This window comes from Jaculus jaculus, chromosome 16 (genome assembly GCF_020740685.1).
Source record: "Jaculus jaculus isolate mJacJac1 chromosome 16, mJacJac1.mat.Y.cur, whole genome shotgun sequence".
In the NCBI taxonomy this organism is placed as follows: Eukaryota; Metazoa; Chordata; class Mammalia; order Rodentia; family Dipodidae; genus Jaculus; species Jaculus jaculus.
The window spans coordinates 2,187,489-2,203,450 of record NC_059117.1 but is presented as its reverse complement, the minus strand read 5'-3'; the positions used below and the strand labels follow the sequence as shown (position 1 = coordinate 2,203,450).

Here is a 15,962-nt window from a genome sequence, read left to right as displayed (position 1 = left end):
ATTATGTCAATTAAGGTGGAAAGACCCACCTTAACTGTGGGTGGCACCATTCCATGGACTGGTATCCCAGACTGGATAAATCAGAGAGAGATGGCTGAGTACTAGCATTCATTACTCTCTGCTTCCTGATTTCAAATGTGGTGAGACTAGCTCTGCTTCATGCTCCTGCTGCCATGCCCTCTTTGTCATGATGGACTATAAGCTCCAACTGTAAAGTGAAATAAACACTTCTTTCCTTATGTTGCTTCTGGAAATGTCTTTGGCCACAGCAAAGAGAAAGTAATACAATGTTTTTCTTTATTAATATTCTAAGCATCATCTACACCTTGAATTCTTAGTAGTAGAGATTGTAAATGGAAGAAAGTATGATAAACTTCCTATGTTTCCTTTTAATATTTTGTTACCAAACTTATTGTATCAGCCTCATGGTGCCAGCATGTGTGGGTTCTGTGAGAGCCCTCTTCCTGGTTTAGAGAGCGCATCCTTTTGCGGGAGTTGCTAAGAATTGAACCTAGAGCCTCATTCCTGCAAGGCAAGTGCTCTACCACTGATGGTCTATCCAGTTCACAGATACCGTGCTTCTTGCTGGGTCCTCACATAGGAAAGAGGGACAGTTACAGGGAGCACAGACTATCTGCCATCCTTTTTATAAAGGCACTAACCCCACTGTGAGGGCCCCACCTTTAGGATTTTATCTAAATTTAATTACCTACCAAAAGCCCCATCTCCAAATGCCATTGTCCTGGGAGGTTTGGGTTTCAACGCATGCATTTGGTGATATGTGTGTGTATTGGGGCGGGGGGCAATTCTTTAGTACCTGGGAAAATGGATTTATGTGTTTTCTTCAAAAAATGGAAAAACTTCCACTCATTTAGTAAAAGGAATAACTGATATCATATACATGTCGGATTTAATTCACAGTGGCAGTTTCATGCATGCAAACAGGCTCATGGTGGATGGAATTTGTACCATCCAGGGGGAAGATTGTGACATGCTGTGGTAAAATGGTTTAATGTGCTTCAAGATACTAGCATTCTTTCCCTCAAAAAAACAATATTGTCTCTTTCCTCCAGAAATTTGCTCAATGTTCTGACTCAGGGTCACAGGAGGAAGAGACAGAGAGCTGCTGCTACTCCAACTGGCTGCTCATGATGAGCAATGTGTTCTGGATCCAACAGATTTAGGTGGGCAAAATTTAGCACCCTGTCTTTGTTCCTGTCCTGACAAAACTGGAGAACAGCCAATCTAGTTTGTTTTAATACTGACCCAATAAAAAAGAGAAGTGGTCTGCTGAGAAGCACATTGGCCTTTTTCAGTAACCTAACTGTATGTCAGTAGTCACTACATGAACATGTAGGCCATTCCACATCATCTTTCAAGGAAGGAACAAACTGAAATGCTATCAGTCCCACATGCTATCCTGATGGGAAAATCCCTTTTGAGAGTCCAGCCTGCACTTCATTCTTCCTAACCACTGATGGCTGATACTTGTAATCCACATGGCTTATTTATGGAAATAAATTTTGTGGTTTTACTTGTTTATTGACATAAATTTATCTCTTCTACACACGTGATCAATACTGTGGATTTAACATAAAATGTACACACCAATGAAAAATAATTAAAAAATGTAAAGATTTTGCTTTCTTTGTATGTGGACAGATTACAATGCTGCCTGCAGAGGCTTCATTTTTTAAAAAAATATTTGTTTGTTTTTGCAAGCAGTCGGGGAGAAGGGAGGAAATAGACATGCCAGGGTCCCTTGCTACTGCAAACAAACTCAAGATATATGTGTCACTTTGTGCATCTGACTTTATGTGAGTACTGGGGAATCTGACTTGGGTAGTCAGGCTTTGCAAGCAAGTGCCTTTAACTTCTGAACCATCTCTCCAGCACAAGAAATTTATGATAATAGAAATATATATGAAAACTGGGCTGGAGAGATAAATGGCTTAGTGGTTTAGGTATTTGCCTGTGAAGCCAAAGGACAGAGGTTAAATTCCCTAGGACCCACGTAAGCCAAATGCACAAGGTACACATGTGTCTGGGGTTCATTTGCAATAGCTAGAGGCTCTGGTGTGCCCATTCTCTCTCTGTGTGTCTCTCTTATCTCTATCTCTCACTGCTTTCCAAAAAGTAAATAAAAATTTTAAAAAGAAATATATATGCACTGAGCACATGGCAATGGTCCCAAGTGTGACTTAAGTGATTCAATTTTAAAATTGTGCTTATTTCTAGTTAATTTATCTTTAAATATCTGTGACTAGTAGCTGAAGGAAAGGACAGCACAGTTTTAAGAAGCTTAGACACCCACTGACAAATGAAATCATCCTCAAAGAGCAACAATAAAGCAAGGAGAAATAGTGTAAAATTGGTTTCTTCATCATTGCCTGCTGGAGTAATGGTTATGAAGGTGACTTTGTGGGGGTCATAAGTAGCTGTGATACTGTGCAGGTTTTGCATATTACGTCTGCTAGCATATGCTGGACAGAACAGAATCCATGTGTGAGGAGTTTAATATCATTGTCATAAAAACATTAACTGAGACAGGAAAGGAAATGTAGACAGCAGGGTGCTTGACTGCCAGTGGCATGGACCTGAGTTAGTTACGCAGAAGTTTATGAATAACAAATCCCTACTGCTTCTAAAATATGATATGGTCTACAATGGGCCCTGGGACAAATGCAACCATCACAAACTTGAAGCAGTGTGTGTGTCTCACATCAGGTTACTTACTATTAGTGAATTTCTCTACCAGTGAAAAAGGCATTACATGTAGCTCATCATCCTACATGGTAGTTCGAAAAAGCACACCTCCATAGCCTTATCTCATTAGGATTATAACTCCAAAATCCATATTGAAATGGGAAGTTGGAGAGAGAAAAAAGTAGTACATATAATATTCAATGGCATCATTCTGTATAGGAAAGGAAAAAAAGACAAAACTATACTCAGGTCACACTGTGGGACTGAACTTGGATGTCCCTAGAGTGCCTATAGGTAAAAACAGGGACATTAGGGCTGGAGAGATAGCTTAGCGGTTAAGCGCTTGCCTGTGAAGCCTAAGGACCCCAGTTCAAGGCTTGATTCCCCAGGACCCATGTTAGCCAGATGCACAAGAGGGCACACGCATCTGGAGTTCATTTGCAGTGGTTGGAGGCCCTGGTGCGCTCATTCTCCCTCTCTCTGTATCTGCCTCTTTCTTTATCACTCTCAAATAAATAAATAAAAATAAAACAAAAATATTAAAAAAACAAAAAAACTAATGTTACCATTTATCATAATCCTGAGAAATATGAAGGTCTTATTCATCATGGACAGAGTTCAGGACCCTGAAATCTACAAGGTCTGTTTCAGACACGGGGGTCTTTACCTGCCTGACTGACCCAGTGTGTGCTGAGAAGAAGCTGCAGCATGGGTGCTGCTTCCTTGCTAAACCTGACAGCTCCAAGGTGTAAGAGACAGACACTGAGTACACTCAACACCTACTAAAGCAGAGATCCAGAGGCTTCTACAAGCTCATCATTGAAATAGACTTAAAACTCACCTACCATGGCTCAGGGGATTTTGTGAAAGAGGGGGCGGAAAGACTGTAAGAGCCACAGCTTGAGACATCATGCCCAGAGGCATTCTCTCCCACCTCAAAATAACTGCCACTCCCACAATACATAAACCACAACCTCATAGGGAATACCTGCAACCCCAATGAGGAGGGTCCCCAGTGGAATGGAGGCAGAGATGAGGGAAAAGAGGGTACCAACACATGATGTATCCATATGAAATATGTTGTTAGTAATAAAAAATATTTAATAAAAAAAGAATTGAGTCTGCCTATATACTTAGGGTCAGTTCTGTACATTGTATTTTCCAGTACCTGTTATATTCTTCCTTTTTGAATTTTTCTGACTTTTAAAAAATGTATTTTCAAGCAGAGAGAAAGAGAGATAGTGAGGAGACAGACACAGAGAGAATGGGTGCAACAGGGTCTCTAGCTACTACTAATGAACTCCATATGCACGTGCCCTCTTTGGCTTATGTGGGTCCTGGAGAATTTAACCTGGGTCCTTTGGCTTTGCAGGCAAGGGCTTTAACCACTAAGACATCTCTCTGGCCCTATTTTCTTCTTTATATGCTTGTTTACTGTCCACTGGCTTTCTATACTCACTTGTGATTAGCTCTAATTGAATGTTTTGCTCAAGACTCATTTCTCTCAGAACTTCATAGCCACAGTGGGAGGAGGGGTAGAGTAGAGAAACTACTTGAAAAACATTACCAAAGAGACCTAAGAGTCTAAAATAAGTGCATATGTTTAAAATGAATTTACATCCTGTGAAATAATGGCTGAAACAAGAAGAGTAAAAATAAAAGTATTAAGCACTGTAGTGTCAAGGACATATAAGTTAATGTTGTGGTGATACAATCCCATTTAGGAACACACTGTAATTGAATAGCTGTTCAGTGAATTACACTGAAGTGGCTGCACATTTTCATGATTTTGTTTTCTATATGGATGAAATCTTCTTGGATTCTTGGATGTCATTCTGAAGGCCAGGAGAGGTGGCCCTCGCCTGACTCCCCCATTCATCTCCACCATTTTTTTCTTGCTACTCAACAGACATATGGTCCTACCTTCTGTCATAATTCCCACAAATTCAATTTCCACTACATGACCTTCCCCCTGGTTGTTCCCTGGAACATTCCTGAATTTTGTATTGCCAATGTCCTCAGGGCATTTTAGTGTAATCTTAAATGTGACTGGAAAAACCCCTCCTGGGTCCAAGACCCTCTCTACCACATCATCTGAGATCAGCTTTGTACATGCCATTTTCTACAATGCTCAAAGGCAGGGACAATTCTAAATTTCATAATTGTTATGAAGATACCACACTGAAATGTGTTCTTGCACTTATCTTGCTTACAAGATGCTCCTGACCATGGAAATATAGACTGTTTCATAATCCTAGATGGTTTGAAGGAATGTGGGAAGAGACTTATTTAACTGTTTTTTCTTTTCTGTAGGATGAAGCACTGCACAAATATATAAAAACAAATCTTTCCCCACTTAATTTTAAATAAGTGCTATTTTTACTTTTATACTAAAGTGTATAAGAGAAGAAAGGGGAAATTGCTGCTGAGAAAAAAAAAATGAACCAGGGAAAAAGCATTTTGAACTAGTATGATTAGAAAAGCAAAAGAGCTTACTTTTTAATAATAATACATCATAAGTTTGAGGTGGCAAGTAAAGAATGCAGCTTTGTATCACCAGAAACTTTTAAGTGAAACTTGGGGCAAGAGAGCATACAGTTTAAAGGAAAATGCAAGGTTGGTTCATGACCTCACAGTGAGTACTACAAAGTCACTGAGGATGGCCCCCAGGATAATGGGAGTAGAAATGAAGAGATATAAGAGAATAAGCTGTGATATGTGTGTGTGTGTGTGTGTGTGTGTGTGTGTATATATGTGGATATATAGTTTTTTAAAAAGTAAAAAAAACCATAAAAGTTGGGCATTAAAAAAAGAAACAACCCTGTTCATGGACTCTGAGAGATGAAGGTAAACATTCCTTGCCATTCAGGGCTGTCTGCTTCCTGAAAAATCCATGATCTGTCCCCCAGCCTGCTGGCCCTCCAGCCTACTGGTGTCTCCCAAGAAGCAGTCTTACATGGATCCTGGTACAAAGTGTACCCTCTCCACATCTAAACCACTCTGAAGCTTCTAGTCATTGTGACCAATTTTATATCTACCCAATTTCCTTGTTCACTCAAAAGCTACTGTTTTCCCATCACCTGTAACATCATCCTTTATCTCTTTAAAACCATAGACTGTAAAATTGCCCAGAAGCTATACTTAATTTTAACACAATGGAAGAAACAGTTTCTACAAGTATAAAAATCAGATCTGTTAGAAGTGAGATGGCATAGATAACTTGGGCATAAATATCAAGTACTCCTTTTTTATTTTATTTTATTCTTTTTTTTTTTTTTGAGTGGCCTTCTTATTAGAGAATGATAGTTTGGAAATGTCCCCCTTGGAGTTTGTGATGGTTAATTTCTGTTGTCAACTTGATCATATCAGGTCTCGAGTAAGAAACCCTCCTCTTGCTTGAGTGCATTTCCAGGAAGGATCATCTGAGGGAGGAAGAACTTTCCTCAGACTGGGTGGCCCTTTTGGTGACAAGCCTATATGTGCCTTTTGCCCAGCTGCCCGTGTTACTTGCTGGCTCATGTGTGTGTGTATATGTGTGTGTGTGTGTGTGTGTAATCTCCTGTTGTTGCTAGCCTTTGCAGACATTGGAACTTAGCTTCATCTGCCTTCCAATGTGGATTGATCAATGAGTAGCTCTCCAGGAATCTTCCAGGTCTTCAATGCCAGATTGGGACTGCTGAGGCATCTAACCTTCTGCACTAAGCATCTACTGAATTTTCAGGCTTTCCAGTCTGCAGAGTTACTGTTGGATTGCTCAAGCTGTATCCTGTAAGCCAATATGATGAATCCACTTTATAATATAGATCATTCTCTAGCTTCTGTTCCTCTAGACAGCCCTGACCAATGCAGACCTATTCTCAGGGTTTGGGGTTGGGCAAGTAAAGAACTTCACTGTGGCTGCTCTCATGAGATCAAGAATTAAAGCTTTATTTTTGATTTTTCACAATCCATTGATGAATCAAACAGAGGAAGAGGAATGATGAAAACAATACAAACAAACAGAAAGAAATCAAAGTTTGAGACAATTAAAGAATAAAGCTAATGCCTGCAGTAAACCTTGCTGCTCTGAAACTCATGGAGGGATCAAGGAAAAACAAACAATGCAAACCTCACATTAGATTTTGTTAGCTCAAAAAGCAGATCTTTGAAAGCTCAAGGGAGTTTCTGGAACAAATAACAACAGACATAAATTCACCTTTTGATTTTTTTTTAAGTTAACCTGGGAACACCAAGCAATTGTGGTACAAAGCATAAAGGGGTTTTCAAGATTCTCTTCCATTTTATGGCCGACACCAGGAGATGTTGGAAGAAACTGTGTTCAGTGGGTGAAAGAGAAACTTCCTTCTATGGTTACAAGCCATAAATTCTCATGAAAGAAACTTGTGACTCACGATCAATCAAACATTACACTTTTAAAAATGACTTTAGCTGGGGATGGAGAGATTGCTTAGTGGTTAAAGTGCTTTCCTGACAAACCCAAGGACCCAGGTTCGATTCCCTAGCACCCATGTAAGTGAGGTGTACATGGTGGTACATACATCTGAAGTTTGTTTGCAGTGGCTATAGGCCCTGGAGCACGGCCATTCTCTTTCTGCACCCTGCAATAAATAAATTAAAAATATTTTTTTAAAAAAGATGTTATCTGACAATTAATTTAAAGGTTAAAAAAGTTTGAAAGAAGGTCCCCTATGTGGGTGGATAACGCTGCTCCCAGAAAACAGAGGTTATTAATTATAAATTCTGGTGCCAAGATGAGATAAAATGACTTGTTGGTTAAGAAGGAAACAGAAGCCCATAAAACATGAAAAGCTATTGCCATTGCTCCTGGCTGCCCACTAAAACTAGATGGTAAGTCCCTCCTAGGCTGAAGACATGTCAGTTGCAGGATATAGAGAAACTAAGTTGGAAATGACCTGGAAGCTTGCTCCCTGCTGGCTAGCTTTCTTCATATCAGAAGGAGCTTCTGGGGGAGAAAAACAATCAACAGTCCTACACAGTAGTGGACCCTGTGTACTCCACAACTGACCTGCCAGGCAAGATATGCCCACTGATGCAATAAAGATATATATATTATGAAGCAACCAACTATTTTCTGGTTGGATTTGAGGTCCATTCCATAGGAGGAATTTCATACCTGGAACTGTACACCTGACAAAAGCCTACAGTTAGGGACACAGGCACTAGAGGGGAACTGACTACTGTGACTGAGGTAAATGTACAACATGTCAAACTGCCTTCTAAGTATCAGCTTTTGTTCCCATAGATTAGTACTGCTTGAAGCCTCAGCTGCAGGGAGTTTTTTTTTTTTTTTTTTTTTACTACAATGGCAGTGGTTAATGCAGAGATGTATAGCTGACACAATTGCTAAGATTAAGTGACTACTGAGTATTCAGCCTCGACAGGACATATAAACTACTTCCTCCAAGGCTCAGGAAACCTCACAGAAGAGGGGGCAAAAAGAATGTAAGAAGAGCAGGAGGATAGGGAGGAGGACTGCAAACATCTGGATAAGACATAGCTGCTACATGTATTCACAGCAGCTATGTTATCCTATATCAGATTAAAACTGTCAATACATCTCTGATGGGGGAAGGATGCATGAGACCCCAGACTTCCCAGAGTAGCTAATGACAGGTCATTTTATTTTATAGGCCAATTTAGTAAAACAAAAAAATAAATTAAATAAATAAAAATAATAAAAATAATAAAAATAATAAAAATAACATGAAAACAAATGATCATAAATGTTGGCGGGGATGTGGAAAAAAAGGAACCCTTCTGCACTGCTGGTGGGAATGCAATCTGGTCCAGCCATTGTGGAAATCAGTGTGGAGGTTCCTAAAACAGCTAGAGATTGATCTACCATATGACCCAGCTATAGCACTCCTAGGCATATATCCAAAGGACTCATCTCATTTCCTTAGAAGTACGTGCTCAACCACGTTTATTGCTGCTCAATTTATAATAGCTGGGAAATGGAACCAGCCTAGATGTCCATCAACAGATGAGTGGATAATGAAGATGTGGCAAATTTATACAATGGAGTTCTACTCAGCGGTAAAGAAAATGAAGTTATGAAATTTGCAGAAAAATGGACGGACCTGGAAAGTATTATACTAAGTGAGGTAACCCAGACCCAGAAAGCCAAGCACCACATGTTCTCTCTCATATGTGGATCCTAGCTACAGATGACTGGGCTTCTGCGTGAGAATGAAAATACTTAGTAGCAGAGGCCAGTAAGTTAAAAAGGAGACATAAAGGGTAGAGAAAGGAAGAGGGGAGGATACTTAATAGGTTGATATTGTATATATGTAATTACAATGATTGTAATGGGGAGGTAATATGATGGAGAATGGAATTTCAAGTGGGAAAGTGTGGGGGTGGGGAGGGAGGGAATTACCATGGGATATATTTTATAATCATGGAAAATGTTAATAAAAATTTAAAAAAAAGGAAAAAAAAATAATAAAAAAAAAATAAAAAATAGCTTGTTAAATACAGGAAAAGCTTAACAGTGTTTTCTTCCTGTTGCATCGTATCTCCTCTGTCACCTGATGACTACTACTTGGTACTTTCCCCTCTGTCACCTGAAGGTTACTACTTTGTCCTCTCCTCTCTGTAACCTGAGGGTTACTACTTTGAGCTTTGAAACATGGTCATAAGAGCTAGACTGACTACAGAAATGGCTTCAGGTTCAAAAATGGCCAAGAATGACAGTTGGCCCCCATGGGGCTTAGGAACACTTGAACATACCCAAGAGAACAAACAAATATTTGAGGGAGAGTTTGGGCTATGCCATGTTACTTGTTCTCTGTGGGACTAATATATAAAAATATCAGATCTTTCATAGGAGGAACAAGAGCCATAAACTTCCTGACTTAGTCACCTAGCCTGCTAGTTAAGAGCCATGAGCACAATCATGGCTTGCCATCACAGGTGTGTCAGAATTACACCTCAACTAAAGATAAATACTCTTTTTGAAGGGCTTTGTCCTAAAAACAATGCATGAACTTCAGTGTATAAACTGGAAAGTATCTAGTTGTCAACAAGTATTCTTTTTTTCTGAACTCACCTAAGGATATTGGGGAATTGGCTGCAGGAAGAGATTTTGCATTATAATTTTTTTAGGAAGGAAAATTGTGACTTAAAACATCTTAAATTAAGCACCCTCTGCCTTCGTTGATCAGAATGTGTCACTATGTGAAATATTTACTTTGACATTGATCTCAAGCACCTTCTGCTTTATTACATATGATTAGTTTTGCTATGCAGAACTAGATCTTCACATCTGGGAGGTCTGACAATTTTTTTAGTGCATCAGATTAGAATCACTCAGCCTCAGTATTACGGATATTTGTTGACAGGGGACTGCCCAGTGCAATGAAAGATGTTCAGCAGCCTCGCTGGCTTCTACCCACTGGATGCCCGTGTCACTCCTTACCAGTTGTAACAACCATACATGTCTCCAGACATTGACAAATGTACTCTCTGGGGAACAATCATCATACACCAGCCATTGATTTATGCATTAAAATCCATCCCAAGCCTGTTATGATATACTAACAAAAAATTCTTTATACAGATGAAGGAAACAACTTCCATTCATTAGGGTAAATGATAGTCATTCTTTTATAAAGAGAGAAGATGAAAAATGAAAAGAAAGCTTCCTTTGCTTTTGTTTAGGGGGGCAGTTTTTCAATCTGTAGGTAAAGCTAGCCTGGAATTCACTATGTAGCCTAGACTGACTTATAACTTGCTATAATTCTCCTGCCTCTACCTTATGAGTGTTGGGATTACAGGTATAAGCCATGATGCCTGGTGTTGCTGTGCTATGTAATAGAGCAATAGAGAGTAATACAGTGTAACACCTATCCACATACATTTACACTGTATTAGGTGCTGTAAGCAATCCAGAGATGACACAGAGTATAGGAGGGTGTCTGAAGGCTAGACATGAATACCATGACACTCAATAGAACAGAGGTGGGCATGCTTGGATTGGATATCTAGAGGGACTTGAAACCATTCTTCTATGGCCATGAAGGGCATCCCATGGAAGCCAATTTGGATAAAGTTCCGTTGACTGTTAGTTGCTAAAGGAGTGTATTTTTGACATGTGCAGCCTTTTCATGTCTTTCATAGAGAGGAGAATGGAATGAACAGCGATATTCTCACTGAGCCTAGTAGAAGTGATGTGTCACGCCCACTGAGGAAGCAAGCTCTTGTTTGCTAGTCCCTTCTTGTTTCATAACTTAGTAATTTGTAATTGTGTAATTTTTTAAAAACTTGTCTTTATCCTGGGAATTCCAGAATTTGGAAGATAGGCCATCACATTTGTCTTTGTTAAGAAGCAATTTTAGGCACCTACTGCCCCACTTTGGACAGTGGCTCTGGAAAAGGTATGGGGCTGCTTTCTGCAGCCAAGTACTGCTGGTTTCTTGCTCGGATGCTCAAGACTCTCTCTTTCTAGAAGGCTTGGTAGTGACCTGGCAGGGCTTTTCTTCTGCCCTCGTCAAGCCCTTTCAAAAAAATCAAATATGTGTTGGATAAGATTCTGTTTGTGGTCCTTTTGAACCAAATAAAATGACGAGCCCAGCACCCTTCTTTTGTACTTCAGCTTTCACTTGCAAAGGGAAAGCATAGGCATGCTGAAAGCATAGAAGCGTCCTGATTTATTAAGGAAATTATAAAGTGTGTCTGATTCTTTTCTCTAAGATGACTGGATAAAACAAGAGTTTAGATCACAGCCTTATCTGTCACAGGGCTCGAAGCCAGCTGCCCTCTGGATGCACCCTTCAGGTGAAGTTGGAAGCCTTTTGCCTGGATAAAACAAGAGTTTAGATCGCAGCCTGATCTGTCACAGTCAATCACAGGGCTCGAAGCCACCTGCCCTCTGGATGCACCCTCTGGGTGAAGTCGGAAGCCTTTTGCTGTCACGTGATGTGTGGGTGCTTCAGTATTCTGATACTGACAGGAATAGAGATTCTTTATTTTTAATTTTATTTTTAAATATATTTTATTTATTTATTTGAGATAGAGGGAAAGAAGGAGAGAGAGAGAGAGAGAAAGAGAGAGGGAGAGAATGGGGAGAATGGGTGCACCAGGGCTTCCAAGCACTGCAAATAAACTCCAGATGCATGCACCCTCTTGTGCATCTGGCTTATGTGGGTCCTGTAGAGTCAAACCCGGATCCTTAGGCCTTGCAGGCAAATGCCTTAAGCACTAAGCCAGCTCTCCAGAATAGAAATTCTTTTCTATTGTCAAAATATTTTGATTTTTTTAGAGAAAGAATGTGCATATGAGTGTGCCAGGGCCTCTTGCTGCTGCAAATAAATTCCAGATGCATATGCCACTTTGTGCATCTGGCTTTATGTGGGTACTGGGGAATCAAACCCAGGGCACCAGGCTTTGCAAGCAAGCACCATTAACTGCTGAGACATCTCCCCAGGATCCAGAAATTCTTTTCAGAAGAGCTTATCATAACCTTGAAACAGAGTTAACAGTTACTGTGTCTTCCTATGTTCAAGATGAAATTGTTCATATAGGACTAGAATCTAAAGAAAAGCATGAGGTAATGATATTTGATTGCATAGCAGAAACTTCACTAGATACTAGATTTTAGGTATATACATATACATGCAAAACACACAGAAGAAAACTGAAATATTAACTTGGCTTGCCTATAGTATTCACCATGTTATATACATCAAATACATACAAGTGAAAAAGTCCCTATTAAATAGATAAAAGCTAAATTCAGAGATTAGGTGAAGTGTTTTAATCACAAATTCATCTGTGCTTCAGTCAAAGAAAACCAATCATTTGTTGCTGATATTATTTTTCCTACTGAGATTCTACTACCTGGGAAGACAATTTAGCCAAAGATCACCCTGCCTCAACTGTGGAATTTTCCTAGAATTCTTTCTTTGCTATGTTCACCTTCCTTGCTTCTTTGGAAAGTTCACAGGCCTTGATCTGAGCCCTTCTGTGAATTCAAGGTTACATGCCATTTTCTTTCAAGGTGGAGACAGGTCACACTATGGCTTTGGAAGGACCACAGTGCTAAAAGGATGATCTATCAATGGAAAATGGACCTTTTCTTTCTTTTCTTTTTTTTTTTTTTACATGGACTAAGGATGGTTTTATTTGCCTTTCCGGGCTTTGATCTTCCTCAGATAGAACTCCAGCTCCTTGCCCTCTAGCACATAGCCATCTGCTCTGCCACACTGGCCAGGTCTCGATGCAATGCAGGCTGTAAGAGACCATGTGGTCCTTAGCAAAAGCACACAGAGGTCCCACCATGTGGGTATGGTACCATGGGTGCAGGCATAAAGCCCTGTCTCCTCAGATATACTTTATCACCACTTACAAATCAGTAGCAGAACTGGACAAAATTCTCATCACTGAGAGAAAATGGACCTTTTCTACTTGGCCTCTTGAGTGTGATTGGTGGAATATCATCATAGAGCTTTTCAAATGACTACCTTACCTCTGGAGAATATTTCAGAAAACACTTTAAATAGAATTATTCAATAAATAACTCAGTGACTCCTCCAATTTGGATAAATATTCTATAACTAATAAATCTGATCTTGAGTTTGACCAGATGTTAAAAGATTGGTCTGTTTAATTTATGAGTATAAATTATTCCACTCTTAAAGTTCTTTATATGAAGTAGTTTTCCATCACAGAATCTTAATGGATGAATCCTGAGGAATAAATGTTTTCCCCCTTTATTTTTGAAGGACTTCTTTTTTTTTTTTCATTTTCTATGAAACTCACATAATTATAGAAAACATTTACTAACTGCACAATTGGGTATAGCACAGTTCTATAAATTACAACTAGAGAAGTACTTTGAATGAATCCTTTACTCAAGAAATTTTATCATGGAAATCTATCTGGCTATATAATTTATGAATCTGAGATAGTTTGTCTTCTGTGCAAGTTTTTATGTAATTGTGACTAAATGTGGAATTTTTATGATCTTCCTTTCCTTATGATTCATGCACTTTCTTCTTATCAGTAACTCCTTTTTTGCCCTTTAATTCTGTGGTTCCCAAGATCCACTCATTTTAGGGTCAGTCTCATTTTAGGGCCATTTTCTGGGCTCATCCGCAGCAATGCTCACAGGCGATTTCCATCTGTGGACTGAAAGCCTGCAGAATTGCTTTTCTCTTCTTTGGAACTGTCCACTCTGCACCACCCAAGGTGAGCAGATCTTTGCTGTGTCCTTCTGGTAGTCATTGTACTTCAAACTATTTTGTTTCATGACAACCATGTTTATGAATTAAGATCTTGGGGTTCCAGAGATGGCTCAACAGGTACAAGCATGCACAAGCCACACAAGCATGCACACCTTATTCACCCTGGCTGCAATGACGTAGCACCCATGTAAACAGCTGGGTATGGTCATGCACTTCTGTAAACCCAGTCGTGTGAGGAGAAAAGTCTTGAAAATAGCTGGGGCTCACTGGTTTGCCAGTCTGATCAAAACAGAAGCTCTGGTTTCAGTAAAGCCAGACTTGAGACTGCCTGTCTCAAAGAAATTGAAAGTTTGACAAGAAAGACACCGACATTTTCTTCTGACCTTTGCACATGCACACATGGAGAACATACATCTATAAACACACACACACACACACACACACACACACACACACACACCACCCAAAGAATATCATGCATACTACAAACACACACAAATAAACTAATATTTTGACCCACTAATAACTGTTTTGAAAGGATGAGAAAAATCTAAAAGCATAAGGAAAAAAATCCAATTTTATTACCTGGTCTATTATTGGCCTTATTAAACCATTCAAACTTAGAGACCCTATATTTAGGAATCATGTTTATTTTATCATGTCAATATTCCTAAGACAAAAGACTGATTTTTTTTTTAGAAACTACATTTAATGAACCCATATAATTCACATAATTGCTTCTTTCTCTTATAAATTCCCAACATTAGTTTTTTACAGTGTTTATATTTATTTACTTATGAGAGAGAGAGGGGGGGGAGGGAGGGAGGGAGGGAGAGAGAGAGAGCATGAACACACCAAGACCTCTAGACACTGCAAACAAACTTCAGAGGCATATTCCACCTTGTGCTTCTAGTTTACATGGGTATTGGAGAATCGAACCTGGGTCCTTAGGCTTTGCAGTCAAGCACCTTACCTGTTAAGCCATCTCTCCAGGCCATTTTTAAAATAACCCATTTAAAATTCTATCAGGGATATCATTTTCAGAATTCATAACCTTCACCATCAGTCCTCTAGTGATTAATTGCCTACCACAAAGAACCTCTATTTTCAAATATCTCTGGAGTGTGGTGTGGTGGTTCAATTCAGGTGTCCATCATAAACTTAGGTGTTCTGAATGCTAGTTTCCCAGCTGATGGAGATTTGGGAACTAATACCTCCTGGGGCAGTGTATTGTTGGGGGCAGGCTTGTGGGTATAATAGATAGTTTCCCCTTACCAGTGTTTGGCACACTGTCCTGTTGCTGTTGTCTACCTGATGTTGGCAAGGAAGTGAAGTGATATACACCCTCTACTCATGCCATTGTTTTACCCTGGCAACATGGAGCTTCCCCTCAAGTCTGTAAGCTAATTTTCCTCATAAGCTGCTCTTGATCAGGTGAATTCTGCCAGGAATGAGAACCTGACTGCAACAAGTTGTATGCAAGTACATGGGTGTGTGTGTGTGTGTGTGTGTGTGTGTGTGTGAGAGAGAGAGAGAGAGAGAGAGAGAGAGAGAGAGAGAGAGAGAGAGACAGACAGAGAGAGAGAGGGAGGGAGAGATGGAGGGAGGGAGGGAATGAATAAGTGTGTATGTGTGTATGTGTTGGGGGAGATTAGCCATGGGCCCGAGAACTCCACTGTAAGAAGGAAAGTGACATTTACTACAGTAATCAAATTTTTGCTTTGGGGTTGGTCATAACCAATAGAATGTGCTCATACCTTAAGAAAATATTAAAAGATAGTGTGAAAGAAAATAATATAATTTTTCATAATCTTAATTTAGGATAAAGTTAAGAACTTGTATTTATTTATAGTATGACCAATGAATACGAGAGATTTGTCCAATATATAATATGTGACATTTTGAATTAGGATTTCAAGATTGACAATCTTTTCATTCAACTATTTAGAAACAGCATGTATACCTATAGTGGTTCAAAGGAAGGCACCACGGTATAAGAAGTCTTCAGTTTCTGGCACCTCACTCACCTTTAAAAATTTCAATTTCTAG

The 15,962-nt window shown here is 39.5% G+C and overlaps 1 protein-coding gene and 1 non-coding gene across 3 annotated transcripts in view; both read right to left on the bottom strand.

Annotated features, from left to right (window-relative positions):
- The window catches only part of Elmo1 (engulfment and cell motility 1), a 606,684-nt gene that overhangs the window by 213,276 nt on the left and 377,446 nt on the right, over positions 1 to 15,962 (bottom strand). The window lies entirely within an intron of this gene.
- On the bottom strand, positions 13,046 to 13,115 carry LOC123455435. The gene has a single exon (XR_006633909.1). It is a non-coding gene; the product is annotated as a small nucleolar RNA SNORD38 (small nucleolar RNA).